The sequence below is a fragment of the Gallus gallus genome, chromosome 4 (assembly GCF_016699485.2).
Source record: "Gallus gallus isolate bGalGal1 chromosome 4, bGalGal1.mat.broiler.GRCg7b, whole genome shotgun sequence".
NCBI lineage: Eukaryota > Metazoa > Chordata > Aves > Galliformes > Phasianidae > Gallus > Gallus gallus.
Window position 1 is genome coordinate 6188613 of NC_052535.1, and position 16929 is coordinate 6205541.

Genomic DNA, 16929 nt, shown 5'->3' on the forward strand with positions numbered 1-16929 from the left:
CTGTGGCTGACAAAGTGGTCTTGTTACTGAGCTGGTGATAGCTGATCATTGTTCCTGGCATGTATGCTGTCAGGTAAGCCAGGCAGTTCCTACTAGCCTGTGAAAAGTCTGCCGTGTTCCATTTCAGCACAAAGTGCTATGCATTACACACAGACTTCTTGCTCTGAGATCCATTAAGTGTCTTTTCTAGAACTCTTGGCCTTGGTCTTTCTCCATCAATCAGTGAGTCTCTGTTACATCTCTATTACTGTATATAGTGTCTCACATATGCTGGGTATCTGTTTTTATTCTGAAAACCAGTGCCCAGATCTGTATTTTTTAAGTGACTGCTCTTCTCTTACCTTGGTCAATGCTGTAATCCTCTGCCCCTTTTCTTCTCATCCCTTGTATGTAATCCCTTGTACTGTGTCCTACATCTCCACTTCTGAGGCCCCTGCAGTCGTACCATGCTCGCATCCATCTACACTTCATTTTTAATTAAAAAGAGAAGTAGAAACAAAGTAAGCTAGGCATAGCCCACTGATTACTAGGAAAATTCCTGTACAACTGAACAAGCTGAAAGAAAGCTCCAGGCTGGCCGAGAGAAGTTCAAACAAAGCCTGACGTTCCTCACTCCTGAGGCCCTACCAGGGCAGCGCAGAGCCTGTGGCCTGTGACTAGTGCTGGCAATGCTATCCCAGCTGGGCTGCAGGGCTACACAGTCCAGTAGATACAGACAAAGCAAGTTAAGCAATTGATCTTGTAATATATAAAATAAAACATATCTTGTTGGAAGTGGAAATTCTCCCCAGAAGCATACAATTCATCTTAGTAGTTGTGGTTAAGCACATTCAAATGTGCACAGAATTTGGCACCATATTTTGACAACAGATTGCACTAAAAACATATGCTATGCAGTGTATTGCAAACCTCCTCAATAAGGTAGCATATTTGTTATAGCATGGTTTTGTAGTATTTTTTTAGGTCTTTAGAAGTAACCAGAAATCATCTGGTCCTATTACAACTCTTGTTTTTTTTTAAGCTTACATTGCAAATCCAGTGTGCCCTACACAAAACAGTTTACTAAATGATGATGATGATGAGCTTTGCTATAAACAGGAAAAAGCAGTGGTTCTGAGGGTTTTTATAATGTTTATCAGTAGGAAAACAGAAGTGGCAATTGCTTTTAATTACCCAATAATTTTATTATTCAAAAGATGGAATTTACAGGAAGCAGCTGCAGTTGTAACTGAACCAGCTCTTTTAATGCGTTCCTGTTTTTTTTTTCCTGTATTGTATTATCTGAAGGCGATAAGCTGCCTGCTTCAAATAAATTTTCAGATACAGTTAGAGTTGGATTTATCAAACCCTGGGAAGAATACTCCAACACTCTCCTTGAAAGAGACCTTTGCGTATTTGGTGGTTCTAAATTGTCTGTAGAAATACCGTTCTTTAAATTAAATCAACTTTCATTCTTTGTTCTCTTGGTACACAAGAATTTTAAGATTCATAACCTATTTCTGTTTCACCTTTTTCCCTTTGTAGTTTTTCTAGCAGTCTGTGTTTTGTTATTCAGTGTGTAAGAAAATGCCAGCACCACACCGAACAAGCTCTCTGAATTAACTAGCTATTTTCTGTAATTACAAATAAATGACAGTACAAAATCAAAAACAAAAAAGAGAGAACTAGCTACTGTCAGTCTTCTAGTGGAAGGGCTCCTGATTTTAAAAGGTGCTGTAAAAGGTGTTGTAGTTCCTATGCTGACTAACAGTGTGCATTGGCGGTGACAGTGCTCTTCATGTCACAGAATTCTTTCAGTGAGCCTCAGCCTAAAGCAGAAGTATGATTTTCTTCTAGCTAACATGATCCTTCAGATCATGTTTGAAAGATTGTGAGCAGCTATTTAGCTAATATGACTAACAGAATATAACTTACTCATCACAGATGACTAAAATTATAAGTAGATTACAAATTCCCCTTAGCATTTCTGAGACTGTGTTGAATGTAACTAACTTGGCCTGCTCAGCAGTGAAGAAAGACAGTACCAGCTAATATGCATGTTTATCATTCATTGCAAATAGAACAGTTTTTCTCCAGTGTTAGACATACGCTTTCTGTGTGATCAGGGATGATGACCTGCAATAGAAACAGAGTTTGGTGGATCGAACTTGTCCACTGCACACAAAGACAAGTGTGTACTATTTTTACCACCATACTAATAATTGTAATGTTTCTGTCTAAGGAATGGGGATTTTTGTTAAATTTTTGTTTTTGTTAGTCCTGAAATACCTATTTTGTCTTTGTTAAAATCCCATTTGATACTATCTTACTTCAGAGCTGGAGATAGGATACTGAAAACTGTAACTTGGTCAATTGCAGACCAAGCGTATACTGAATTTGCAGTGTAAATATAAAAGATGGAAAAAATGACCTTTTAATCTCCTTATTTTCTGATAATTGTGTGCTTATTGGAAACAAAACTGTTCATAGTTTGCAGAGCTTAATAAGCTTGTGTCATAGTATTCGTATGGAATGTGAAGAATGTAGTTGTTGTCATCATGTGCCATGTTCTTCAACTGACTTACCTACATTTCCTTTTAATATTGAGTAGCACTCCAGAGAGATGTATTTGTGCTTTTTGTTAATCTGGACAGGCAGTTACAGAACTCCGTTGTAATTAAATTTCTCTTTTCATTTTAATGGTTGAATTAAGCAAATATTTTCCTTCAGAGAAAAGTAACAATTTGATGTTAATTGCTTCTATCTGTTCCTTAACATTGTCAAATATCATATTATAAAAGCTACTTAATATTTCCAGGGGAATGCTATATGTTGTATAACTTATTTCCTTTGCTAGTTATTTCATTGATGGTTAAATAGTAATTGGAATGAAAGGAATAAAGAAGCACTCATGTGTTGGGAACGACTCAAGGGATTGAGAATCTAAAGCAGAACAGTGATTTAACATTTTTTCCTTTGTTAGGCTTTTTTCTTTTCATATGTGAATTTCATGTGAGTAAGAGAGATTATAGGGAGGGAAACAAAGGGAGAACGCAGAACTCATTTAGATCAAACTCACTGTGCCTAATAAGCAGACAGAAAATCTACAGACTGTCAAATTTTTAGTTTTAGCATTCTTAGATGTTGTACATTTTGCAAAATCATTCTGAGAAAGGAAATTAGCCTATTAAAAATAAGAAAACACAAAAACAAGGCTTTAGCATCATACCAAGAGATATGTGGCTTCTAGTTAACTGTGGAAGAGGCAATCAATAGAAAAGGCAGGAAAGGAAAGAAAGAGCATCCGCAGCAGAGATTTCCTGGAATGAAAAATGTGCCTGGATTGTTGCTTTATTGAATTTTGCTACTGTAGGACATATTAAAGGACAAATCAACTCTCAAGCATCTATCCAAAATATACAAGGTATTTGCATGGGAAAAATGCCTAAATGTCTGTTCATTTTCAAAAAGCTTGTATCTAGTATCTGGAAAGTTTCTGGACTATGTAAAAAGACAGTAGAGTAGATTCCTTATGATTATATGTGTAAGTAACTTTTGTGTGTATGTATGGGCATTGTTTTTTATAAAACACAGTGAGCAGGTCTTTTCTCTCTCTTCCTGGTTGCTGGCTTTTGAGTCAAGGAAGCTGTGCTCAGGGAAGAAACTGATGCACTCCTGAAAAAAGCTAGCCATATTCAGCTGGAAGAACTTTTCTGGAGTGCAGACAGAGACAGTGATGTTAGAGCAGGTAGAATGCCTTATTTCTAAACACAAATTGGAAGACCCCATGAGGAACATGGCAATTCCACTGAGTATCTTGAAAGATGTTAAGAGTTTGAGTCAGAAGATACAGAACTGTGAATGAAATATATCAGTGAGGTCCTGCTTGGCTTTGCAAATAACCGTCTTTGAAATGGAGACAAAATTGTCTATGTTGTATTAACCTTTCTGATTACACAGCATGAGCTGTGAATCAGCCAGCATCTGATACGTAGACTGAGAAAAGTTTGTCTCAGATCTGTCATCGATTAAACCAGTGATGCTGAAGAACTGCAATAATACAAATACTCCAATTTCTCATAAAAGTGAAATAATTAACTGCATTTTTTACTTGTGGGGGAAAAAAAAATCCAGATAATTATGGGTTATTTATTTTACTTCTACTAAATCCTAAAAATTGTGTTGTTTCAAAATGGAAAAATGTAGGTGTAGCACTCCACACATTTGTGTTCTGTCTTCATTCTTCTGAAAAATAAGAATCATGTTTATTCTTGTAATTTTCTATCAAGTGAATTGTATTAATTTCAGAAATCAATGAACTTTTCTTTGGTCACTTTTGCATCTTTTTATGTAGGTATGACCTTTTTACTTTGTCCAGCTTTACTGTGAGTATGATTTGGGTGGTACCTGAGTATTGTTCTTACTTCTGCCTGCTTCATAAATATTCTGGCAGGTAGACAATTTTCTTGGCTACTTTACCCCTCAGGCTAAGCATTTCAAGCACTGAAGCTGTTGTTGGGTCTGATTGTTTCAGATTTCACCTCATTCTCAGAACTGAAAACTTCTTTCATATTTTCTTCAAGGCTAACATGACAGAGAACTATGAATACAAGCTTAGCAAAGGAATTTCTTAAGTAAAGAGAATATTTCTTAAGTAAAGAGAAAGTCCATGATGAAATATTCTTAGAAAAAGAACCTTATGGACAAAAGTCGCCTTTTGTTAAAGGTTTTATGACAACAGGCCTTATGTGTTTTTTTTAAGCTGATTATTCTTATGTGGTATTATATAGAAAGAGCAGATAGCATCCTTTATTAGGTTCACCTTTAGTTAATGACCTTATTTATAGAAAATCTGCCTCTGCATGGTAAATAGCCATCCTCAGTGACAAAATCTTTTCAAAGTGTCAATTTCTGTCTTAGCAAATGACTGGACTAATTCACAAAGAATACATAAAGATCATATTGATGTTCAGAATATGAAGTCAGAGTTTTTGAACTCTATCAGTATTCACAAAACACTGGAGCCCACAGTTTGATATGCAAATATGTGTCTGGTAGGCTAGGATTCCATTTTTCTTCTTCTTTGATATGGAAAGTTGCTTTTCGTTTAAATGATACTATTTATTTACACAAAAAATCCCAGTTTCTCAGTGCCTGAATGAATCACAGAGACACACTTTTGCTTTGGTGAATTTGAAGGAATTATGCCTCAGAATGGGACATTACTGGCCTGCATGCAGGTTTACAACATATTACGACATATTCTGTGTAAGAACTGAGAAATATTAGATATGGTGGAAGCAGTTTTTCTCTTTCATTAAATATATATACATTCAAATACATTTTAAGGGTTTAAATTAAGTACATTTATTTATACTTAAATTGAAGTGTTACTATTGAATTTTCTTTCCATATTTGCCTTCTAATTAGTTTCAAAAGTGTATATACATATTTAATCAAACCTGATTTTATTAAGAGTATTCTTCACACAGTTTTCTCTTTTCTTAATCAGCACTTCAGTCAATTTAAAGCCTATAAGTCAGTCTGGTCTTTAGAACCTAATCTGCTTTTCTTCCTTTCATTGTCCTAGCAATATAACCCCACAGATGTGCAATTGTACCTTGAGGTACAGATGGATACAGAATTAGAAATGTACAAGTCAGGAACATAACCCTCTGTGCCTGGATTTCACTTTCGCATGGAGTGCATTCATGTAGCTTACATTGCCTACTTGTACTTTCATTCTCATGGTGGTTATTTCATTAGGAAAGCTTTTTTTTTTTTTTTTTCCTTCAGTGCTCTGCATTTTTCACAATTTATTATATAGACTGCAGCACCTCTTATAAATAAATACTCAAGTCTTAAAATACAGTTTAGCAATTAAAGAATTAAAGGTGTGGTTTACAGTTTCCTTTTAAGTCTTTATCCTAGTATGTCTGAAAGCTTTTTTGTACTACAGCCAAATTTGGAATAGCTCAATCACCTGTCCTAAGTAACAAGTAAGAAATTTGCAAATGGAAAAACTCTGAATAGGTTTCAGTAGGTCAGGCTAGTTTTACTTGGAGCCATTATGCAGATAACTGCATGGCTACGACTTCATCTCAGAACAAACCAAAATGGTCAGAACTTCATTCTGAAGCAAGAGGAAGGATGAGGAAAAGATTTACAGAAGTTGGCTTTCGAAGCTCTTTGCCCTTAGAAATTATTATTTTCAACATTAAAAAGATAATAACTGCTATTTTGAACAGTATTTTCTCTCTCCAGTGAACTAGAGTTGTTGATCTTTGATACAGATGTAGGCATTCAGCTGATAATTTGGTGCAATAAGATCAGATTTTTAAATAGAAGCAGAAGGTACTGAGGCCCCACTTCTGAATGCAGTTTGGGGTTTCACTTTGTTCCCTTGATGCAGCATCTTGATCAGAGTGGTTCAGAACTGTGACTGAGCTGAAGATGTAGGTCCTTATGTTTCCTCTGTGGTAAGGGGGAGGGAGGTCATGAACCAGGGAGTTCAGTTTAGGGGTTTGGATGGTAGTTTTCTTGCTTTTCTTCTCTTTTTAAAGCTGCACTACTACTCCCAAATGTTATGTTAATATACATATAGTCATGTCCTGATGGTTGTAGTGTGTAATGATGAGTGTGTACATAGGAAACTGAATTGTATGGGACGCAACATCCCCTTTCCCAGCAAACTGCAAACTTTTTATCTAAAAGCTGCTTCCTTTTGTCACGTGAGAAATGGCAATTTGGTTTTGTATCCTTCCTTAGATGATACCAAGCCTTATACACTTCATAACTGTGTCTAAGTAGTTGAAACTTTATTAGAAGCAAATGACTTTACAGGTGTCCTTAGAAGCAGTTGTTTCGTTTGTGAAATAATTTGGTTTTTTCTGCTTTGATGTTTTATTTGCTATGGTGGGATAGGACTGTGTTCCTGTTTAGATTTACAATTAATACAGTAATAAATAATAGGTATTGAGCCCTAGTGAAATTGGAGAACTTCATATAAATGTAGTGGAAAATGAATGATGAATATTTGTCCAATCGTTTCTTGTTCCAAAATCTAAAATTTGGATTAAAGATTGTTGCAGTCACTAAGATGCTCTTATGATATTCATTAGAGATTTGTGGTTTTGTTTTGTTTCTACAGATATTCTTGAGTTGCTTTATCTACTCATTTAAGGATTGCATGGGAAAAAAAACTGGGCTGCTATACCTGGAGACATGAGCAAGAACTGGAATTCAGAACTGATCAGGTAGGAAGGCAAGACAGGAGCAGAAGTCTTTGATAGAGGCAGAAATTGAGATAGACAGTGGCTCTGAGTGGAGACAAATCAAAGGTATTACATAGAATGCTGACTCTTTGGCCTCAGGCCCCCCCCATATTGCAAAGGTTCCCCTGCAGGAGACCAGTTGACTCAATCTCCAATCAGAATTATATGCTGATCACTACACAACTTTCAAGTTAATAACATATATGACCTGGTTATGATCAGGCATTATATGTATATTATTATGTATATGGAACATGTCCAGGGAAGGGCAATGAAGCTGGTGAGGGGTCTGGATCACAGGCCTTATGGGGGAGCTGGGATTGTGCAGTCTGGAGAAGAGAAGGCTCAGGGGAGACTTTATCGCCTTCTGTAACTACCTGGAGGTCTCTTGTCCTCTTCTCTCATGTAACTAGTGACAGGACTAGAGGGATTGGCCTCAAGTTGTGCCATGGGAGATTCAGGCTGGACATTAAGAAATACTTCTCCAAATGAAGAGTCAGGTGCTGGAATGGGCTGCCCAGGGACGTGGTGGAGTCACCAACCCTGGAGTTGTTCAAGGAACACTTAGGCACTCTGTTGAGGGACATAGTTCAGTGAGAACTTTTGGTGATAGGCAGATGGTTGGAGTTAATAATCTTGAAGGTATTTTCCAACCTTGGTGATTCTATGATTCTGTAGGAAGAATTCTTTGCCTTGAAAGGAGAAATCTTTTCCAAAAAATAAACACCTCCGTGAATGATTGTGTTGGCTTCCAAGGTAGGATAATAGCAATGCTGAAATATTGCTTTGAGTCTGCTCCTAAAGGGTGTGATTCTTGTCCGTATTAAAAGCAGGCAATGAACAAAGGACAGTAAACACAAAGTGTATAGACATTTGTGTCAGAAATCAACATAGGTGAAAATACAGAGACTTTGAGTCAGCTAGTTTTATTTTTTTCTTAACACACTTGTGGGTTGATCTTACTTGTTGCTAACCAGGTTAATAAGAGCAGAGTATAGCAATTGGAATGTAAGTCTTGTCCATTTAGTCGAAGGAGAAAGTGAATAAGCATTTCAAAAACTGACAAGTTCAAGATTCAGGAAGATGGCCAGGACCTGAGAGCCATTCTCAGCTTGTTGAAACATGTACGACTACCTGCCCAGAGGGCACATGCAGTGCAGGCAGTAATAGAAGGGGTTAATTGTCTGGAGGAGAAGGTGGCTGAACTGGAACATTTAGGAAATTAGAAGCTCTTTACAGGAGTGTTGTGAATATGAAAATACTCTGAAGAATTTGTAAACTTGAATCTTCTAATATTTAATAGTCCTCACATATAATCAGAGTCCAGTTTAGGTTTCTCCCAACACAGATCTCTCAAAGACAGGCATGGCAGTTCCCTTTTGCTGTCTGCAACATTCAATTGCCTCACTTTGGGTGGTGGCTCCCTCCTCTGCAGGGTTTTCAGGTTACATTAGAATTGCATTTGTACTGTTCTTTACTGAGGAGGAGATTTGAATGTAGATTCTGAAACCAATGATTAAATTAGTAAAGTGATAATAGACTGAAAGTGAAAAAACAGAATAGCTCCTGAAGAGTAGTTATCTTGTTAGGCATGTAAACAAATGGGCTGGAAATGAAGAAACTGAATTCTAACTTTACAGCTTTGAGATAAAAGTCTTTCAATCTTCTGTTAAGAAAATTGGCCCACCAAAATCTCGTAGTCAAAGTTCTTCCCCTCCCTTACAAGGAGTATGATAAATGGTTTAAGTAAAGGGTTTCAAATGATTTTTGCAAAGTCTCATAAATGTTCCATATGTCACTTTCACTAAAATTATAATCTATTATCTCACTCAAGTGGAATAATAATGCAATGAAAAAACTAAATTTATCCCAGGTGCCCCAGCAGGTTGATTCTTCATTATGTATTAATCATTAATGGCAATTTTCCATGGAGCATCTGCCAGTTCTAGTGAGCTGAGCTTCCAGAAGTGATATTTTAATTTTAAGCATAGACACTAACAGAAGACAAAGAGTGGGTTTTTTAAATCAATACTTATTTAAGGTGCATGTGCATGAACTAGATGAGCGTATATATTATTTCAAGCAAAAGTACAAAATATTTTGAGTCATAGACCTTAATTCAAAGATGAGTCTTGTTGAGTTCTAACTTTGTGAAATGCTTTTATTTCTCAAGTAACACATGCACTATGGGAAAGATAATGACAATTATCTGCTAAGATACTTATACTAGTATTTTTATGTATATGTATATACAAAACTTGTAATATAATTCTCTTAAGGATATTAATTAAGTCCAATTGGTGTTGAGGAATTTCATTCCGCCACTTTGCTACATATCTGGAGTGAAATTAGTCTGTTCTTTTTTCGCAGTGAAAGAGCTCAGATAAAAAATTGTTGTCTTCATTTTTTAAGATGTGTAATTCATTGCCATCTACACTGTAGATTTAGATGAACTTGGTTACAGTGACTGCATGTATGTCTTTTCTTTGCCTTGTGAATTCAAATTGACAACTGCAGTACATTCTATAAATGTATAAATGGATAATAGTAAGTTATATTTTTCTGTTCTGAAAACAAGTGTTTACTATATTTAAAAATCCTTCTGAAATCTATCCTTGTGTATATCTAAACTATTTCAAGTACTTTATACTCTCACAAAGAGTATATCTTTGGCTGTGCCTTAAGTCCATCTTATTTTTGTGCTAAGAAGATTTGAGTGTGCAAGATGGGAGGAAACAATCATACACCCTGTGCTAATCCCTGACCTGTGTGGTTACTTGATAAAGATCAGAGTAAGTCAATGCATAATCTTTGTGTCTCAGTATGCACTATTTTTCCTTTGGAGGAAAGTTCATGCTACAGGAGTTGTATATATCTGAATGTTAATTCCCTAGTGCAAAAGTATATACTGCAGAGTATATTCAAATATTTTCATTACATTACTTAAAGAATATTTAAATTATTTTTAAATGTTCTATTTGTGTTAAACAGCATCACATTTGCCATGCATAATAAAATCAATTTTGAAGTTATCTCCAGCCAATTGCCTAGATTAGAAACAAAAGGAACAGTGAGTTCAGGATTTTGATTTCATTGTTGTGCTAAGTTCTCTCTAAATACATGAAAACAAAAACAAAACCAAAAGCATTATTTTCCTAATCATCTTCAGGTTAAATAGGCAGAGTAAATGACAACTCTGAAATATGGAACTAAGAAACAGAGTATGACATGGTATGACCATTTCTGTTGGTTGGAGACATTGAGTCAGTGATTACTATTTGTAAGTAAGTCTCAGTTGCTAATTGTTTTTTTCCCTTCACCTTTGAAAGATGAGTTTACTGAGTAGATGAGGTTGCCCATAAGAACGCTGAAACTTGTAGCGCTGAGTAGCTCTAACACCTTACAGAGATTTAAGGAAGTGTGAATAAGCAGTTTTGGACAGTAATGTTTCTGACTCTTCTTTTGCAGAATAAAATACAAGTTATGGACAGTAAACTAACTGAAAAGCTAAAAGGTTTCTTGAAATTTTAGATGTTTGATATTTTCTTCTGTATAATTTATCAAATCATGTATATATAGAGAAAGACATGCATAAAATAGAAAAAAGGAGTTGGAAAATGTGACTTCAAGATACTCCTGATGAGTGTAATGATGTTACCTGACAAAAATTCAAATTCAGTTCGTGATTGTCAGTGAAGTGTGTTGTATTTTCCAGTAATGTGTTTCTTACATGCATCTTTCATGATCAGTACCAGCTTCTGCTGTGACCCTTGTTTATACTGCAGAATTTAAAGCTTTCCTGTTGAAATGTCCCAAATAATCAGGAAACTGATTATATAGAACATTTTAAAAATGATAGGAAGGAAAAGGAGAAAATATTACTTGTTTGTAATATTCTAGGTGTTTTTTTAAATGACGATAGCATATTTGATTTGAATGCAATTTAACCAGTGATATATGTCAGTATTTTCTTCAAACATGGCTAATTTCCCTTGAAATTCAGTAAAGCATTTTTTTTCTAGCAAATACTTTTATCTTGTTTAATCTTCTTTTCACTTGACTACAATCCAGACTAGCAAATTAGAGACATATAAAAGAAAATGGGCATTAGGTTTAGAGGTGTTAATAGTTCAGCTTTCACATTACCTGAATAGAGGAAGAAACTCTCTTTTGATTACAAAGTGACAAATCCCTTAGGATTTTTGAACACTTACTCTGCTTATATCCAGCACAGAACTCTGGGAAGGCATTAATGACAGAAAGATCAGCTCTCTTTTCTATTTGCAGTATAATTGTGTACCATTTTATCCTGACAAGAAAACAACGGCCAGTTTGTTCCTGAGTTCTGAGAGTATTTGATGCTAAAATTCATTGTTGGCTTTGGCTTTTTGCGGTTTGATTGAAAAGAATTTGATAGATAATCCAGAATGTGCATTTATCCAAAAAAAGCCACCAAAACCAGTCCCCACCACAAACAAAAAAACATTAATTTTTCTTCCAAGTTATGCTGTTTTACTAAATTTATAAGAAATCAGGGAAAAAAAAAATAAAAAAAAACAACCAACCAACCAACCAAAAACCAACGCAGAGAGGACAAATTGTGGGAATATAAAAACTATTAAGATAAACTGTTTAGGACAAATCACAAAGCAATCATATTTCAGATAATAAGACCACAAAGTTACTTTTTAATTCAGATTTCCAGAAGTAATAGGAAAGATTTTTAAGATATTACCTGTGGTCATAGTAGCTCTCTGCAATCAGGAGTCTGAATTTGTGTATTTCCTAAGCTTTTGCATGTAAAATGCTGGAAGATGTAGCACTTCGTACCTCACCTTGGTGTTCCATTGAAAATGCTGATGTAATGTTAGGGTTAATATGTGAGATTATAACAGCTAGAATTATGCTTGTGTATATGGCGTTAGTAGGGAGTCTGAAGGGAATTGTTTTTCTCTTCAGTAGTACCAATTAGTTGTTTCAGAAGGGAGATTCTTAAAAGTAGCATTACTTTTATTGGTCAATTAAACTGCTTACTTGCTATAAACTTGCAAGATGTAGTAGCAACTCCTTGCTTTTAAATTCAGATTTAGAATGCAATACCTCACAGGACTCCAGTGCTTTAGGAATAGTCCTGCATATAATGGGAAGTGAATGTTCTCCTGTGATTTGATGGTTCTTTATGATTTTCTCAATATATTTGCTTACTTCTGGAAGCACATGAACAATTTACCAACACTAGAAATTTCTTATGTCCACCATCAAGACTACAAAGATCTAGTGGCACAAAGGTCCTTAATGTGTTTTTGACAGTGATTGTTTGGCCTTCAAACTTTCTTTTTTAAGTTTGAGCTTATGATATTTTCACACTGTAAATTAAGAAATACACCGTACAGTCGCAAGTAGATGAACAGCTTTTAAGTGAATTTAAAGTTTGAGGATCCTTGAGATATTAAGCAGCTGCTAATGCAGTTAATCTAAAATGTTGACAAACTTCCAAGTCAGCATTTGCATTTGTCTGGAAACTGTATTTAAAGAAAAATCAACATGGAAAATGTTAACTCTTTGATCTCTCTACATTTACTAAAGATTCAACACTTCTCAAACTGTAGTGATAAAATAGTGCAGAACTCTGTGACTGCTGTGCCCATAGGGGGGTGAACGCTGCAATAGTAATTGGATTTGTGCAGAACACTAAATGTGTCAACAAAAATGTGACTGGTCATTTGACTTCTCTTAGCTTCATTGAGACCGCAGAATTTTGTTATCTGTATTCCTACAATGTTTAAAAATATGATGCCATTTGTGTTTTTTTAATGAACCTGGCTAGAAATGTCAACAGCTCTTTCACAGTCCTGAAGTCACTGCATGTATTTAGAAGAGAATAGACTAGAGGAAATCTGAATTAATCTTGTGATAAAGCCACAGAAGGGATAACTCTGATATATAAAAAGTAAATACAAAAACATGTTTTGGCTACAAACTTTTGTGGGTTCCTTAGTGTGTGGACTCCTTACTATGGAGTCTGCCATCTTCCATTAACATCATGAACTAGAACAATATGCATTTCAGTTTCTTTATTTTACAGGATTTTTATGGATCCATAATGTTTTTTCATATAATAAGCAGCTTAGTGGAATATTACCTGAGAATATTTCCCAGCTGTATGAGAGACCCAGTTTGTTTTTATGTTTAGATAATATTTCAAAGATTATTTGTCTTCTCATAGAGCAGGCATTATACTTTTGAAATATTTTTTTATTTATACTTTTTGGTATTTGAAGAATGGTCGTTTCTTATGAAATTTCCGGAGATCTGAAGATATCATATGTTTGTTTAAATAATCAAACTGATCCAGTCATTTCAGTTGAAACCTGAAGCCTATTGCATAGAAAAAGAAAGAAAGAAAAAATAAGGTTTAATAAAATAAAATAAAATTGATAACTTTGACACCTCTGCACTGAAGTCCTTGGATTTGGGACCATGAGAGAAAATGTTATTCAAGGTAATGGGCTAAATCTTCAAAGCAGAATAAGAGGAAACCTAAGTGAAAAGGCTCTCCTGTGAAAGAAACTTTATTCTTCCAGTGTTTGGTTTTCTGTTTTTAGCCCAGTTAATTTGAGGATCTCTTTATATTCTTTTCAGTACTCTTGTTCTATCTTTACTGTTTAAATCATGTTATACTTTCCTGATGACATGTGGACAGTAGTGTTTGAGTGTAGATGGGCGCTTGCATTGATGTTTAGAAGAACTTGATTCCTTTGTGGGCATAGTCTACAATAGAATTGATACACTGAAGTCGTGTTGTAATTGCTGATTTCCTCTTCCATGTGGATTTGTTGGGAAGCTGCTATTAACAAAAGGTTTTTATCCTCCTTTTACCAATACAGTATCAAGATATACGTACTAATAATTCTATGTGTATCAAAGACAAGGTCTGTTTCAGTTTCTTTTTTAATATTTACCTTTTCCAAGAGTACACAATAATTCTTGTTGGCTCATTTTCAAACACACAGTTTTATTCTTGCCTAATAATCCTTTGTTTCCATTTTGGTCAGTATTTTTCAGTTGTCGTTTGATGTTTCTTACCTTTTTTAAGTATCACATAATATGACAGTGATAGTTCCTGAACAGGAGTAAGTGGAAGCAATCCATTTTGAAAGATTTATAGCACGATAGGAGATGATCTGTACTAATAATGGAGGACCATGCTTCAAATGATTTTGTTCATGAGGGGTGACTATTTTCAGTCTTGTAGTGGCTAGAGGTATTCATCATTTCTCAAATGTTGGAATCATAGTATTGGTCTCCTGCTGTTGATCTGACAGACCAAGAGGAAGGTTCCCTGTATTTTTCTTTTAAAGTAAATTTAATAGAAAGGAAACAGAAAAGATTCTGTAGTTTTCTGTGAAAAAATGTACATAAATAAACCATAATCCTATAAAATTAATCTTCAAAATTAGTAAGACTTGAACATGTAAGATCTATGTAAATGTTTAAAAAAATAGCTTGTAGAATTTGTGGAACACATCCTTGATGTCCTTGAAATCACCTCTTTAAACATCTTTTAGTTAGCTCAAATATTTTTACTAACAGTTCTCCATCATTTCTTGAGCACTTTTTTTTACATTCAACTTCACTGACTACCAGTTTAATAATGCCTTTTTTGAATGTTCTTTTATAATTTCCACAAAGAAAATAAGTAACATTATACTTTCCTAACACCATTTCTGGTGCTGTCAGTCTGTTGTTATGATGTTGGTGCTGAATTTCAGTATCCTCTAACAACTTAGCAAAGGGAGAAACAGTGATGCACAAGTTAACTTGCAGGGTGTTTGATATGGTAGAGGCTTAGAGCAGAATCAGCAAACATATCTGCTTATCATAAGTAGATATATACATAACTACGTAACTATTCAGTACTGAAGAAGGTATTCTGTCTGACATAACTGTTGAACAGATTTTAAAACAAACACAAACATAACAACCCTACCTGTTGCTGCATTGTAAGTTTGCAATTACTTATCTGACATGTTAAAGGACTGTATGCAGTAAAGCTTCCCTCCATGGACTCTGAAGTCAGCATCATAACCTATACTATTCCTCCACCATCCACCGTTGGAAACTTGGTGATTCTCTTATCCCAAAGTTTTCAGTTGCCTTTTATTTATTTTAACCAATTTTTCAGTTTTCCTTCTTGCTAGGAACACTGGTTCTCTATCAGTTCTGCACCACCTCTATGGCTCTCTGTCCATTCTTTTCATCTAGACTGTTTCTCTTTTAGAAATCAAATCCTCTTTAAAATATGTTATGTTTCGCTTGTACTGTAACATTTTAAGAAGCACTTCCAAATTCTTGCCTTGATTTGTTAGTTAAAGCTAGGTCCACAGGATATTTTGTGATTAGGAGACAAAAATAGAAAACAATATGCTAGGCAGTAATCAAACACTGCTTTTTTCCCCGTCTGTTCAAATAAGGAGCAAAACGCAACACACTACATTGTCTAATGAGCAAAATGTACAATAGTTTCAGCCAGTGAAGTGATGCCTCACAATGTGCTGCTCTTAAAAGTGAATCCCTGTATTTGTGCTACAGAGTAGTTTCTTCTGATATGAATTCACGATTCCTGCCAGGAGTATGCTTTAATTAAAATAAAATAAAATAAAATAAAAAAACCAAAGAACAAAAACATCAGAAGTCTCAAGAATGTTACAACACTAAAGCAAAAAAGAATTTCTATACATTATATGTTTTTGAATGAAATGCAATGTAGACAGTAATAGTAATTTTTACTATAACAATAGTAATAATGATTACAATAGTAATTTCTTCTATCTAGTAGTATAGAAGAAAAATCGTTTGGTATTTCCAGTAAATATTTTAAGTTCTTGATGTATGAAGAGAGACACTGAACACACACACGGCTCCTTTCATAGCTTATATAGTGACAGTTTACTTGTAAATGTAAAAACAACAACATACTGTGAGAGCTGACTACATGAAAGGAGTCACATCAGCAAAGAGTCCTTCAAACAGAGGAGGAGCTGAGAAGAGACACTGAAATGAAAAGTATCTAAACGAGAATTTGAAAGTCTGGAACACATTTGCCTAAGATGGGTATATAGAGAAAGATGAACACATTAGGATTGATATAAAATGGTGATGAGTGAATTATCTTCTATATTCCCAAATTCAGTAGAGGAATTCAGTACTGACACTGTAAGAAGTAGGATAATGTGCTAGATTGATCGTGGGCTCACTCAGTGTGACTTTTCTAATGATTTGTTCATTGATTGTTCTTTCTCATTCTGTTCCTCTGTTTGCATTTGAAAGCTTCAATAATTCCAATGAAAAATTGGAATTCAGTTAATAGGGATATATATACATAGTTTGCTCCAAAAGTAATGCTTCCTACTCATTTTCCTGGAAACTGCAACAGCTTTAAAGAACACAGTGACAGTATTTGAGAGAGCAAATTCTCAGCTACAAGAGACTAATTTTAAACATAGTCACCACTCTGCATTTTCACCAACATTGAACCAGGTGCCACACTTGTAAAAAATCTGCACCAGTGGAGGTGACCCACTATTGCTGTTGCCACTGCTAAAGTGCACCAGCACAACCTCACTGTGCTCACACACACTGCTTGGGCTCCATAAATGTTCACCAAGCTTCAGTG

The 16929-nt window shown here is 35.0% G+C and overlaps 1 long non-coding RNA gene across 1 annotated transcript in view; it reads left to right on the forward strand.

The window, feature by feature from the left end:
- Window positions 1–16929, forward strand: part of LOC121110811 — a 323980-nt gene that overhangs the window by 174156 nt on the left and 132895 nt on the right. The window contains exon 3 of the long non-coding RNA XR_005859977.2: window positions 7130–7235. This is a non-coding gene — a long non-coding RNA (uncharacterized LOC121110811). The remainder of the gene's footprint in view (window positions 1–7129; window positions 7236–16929) is intronic.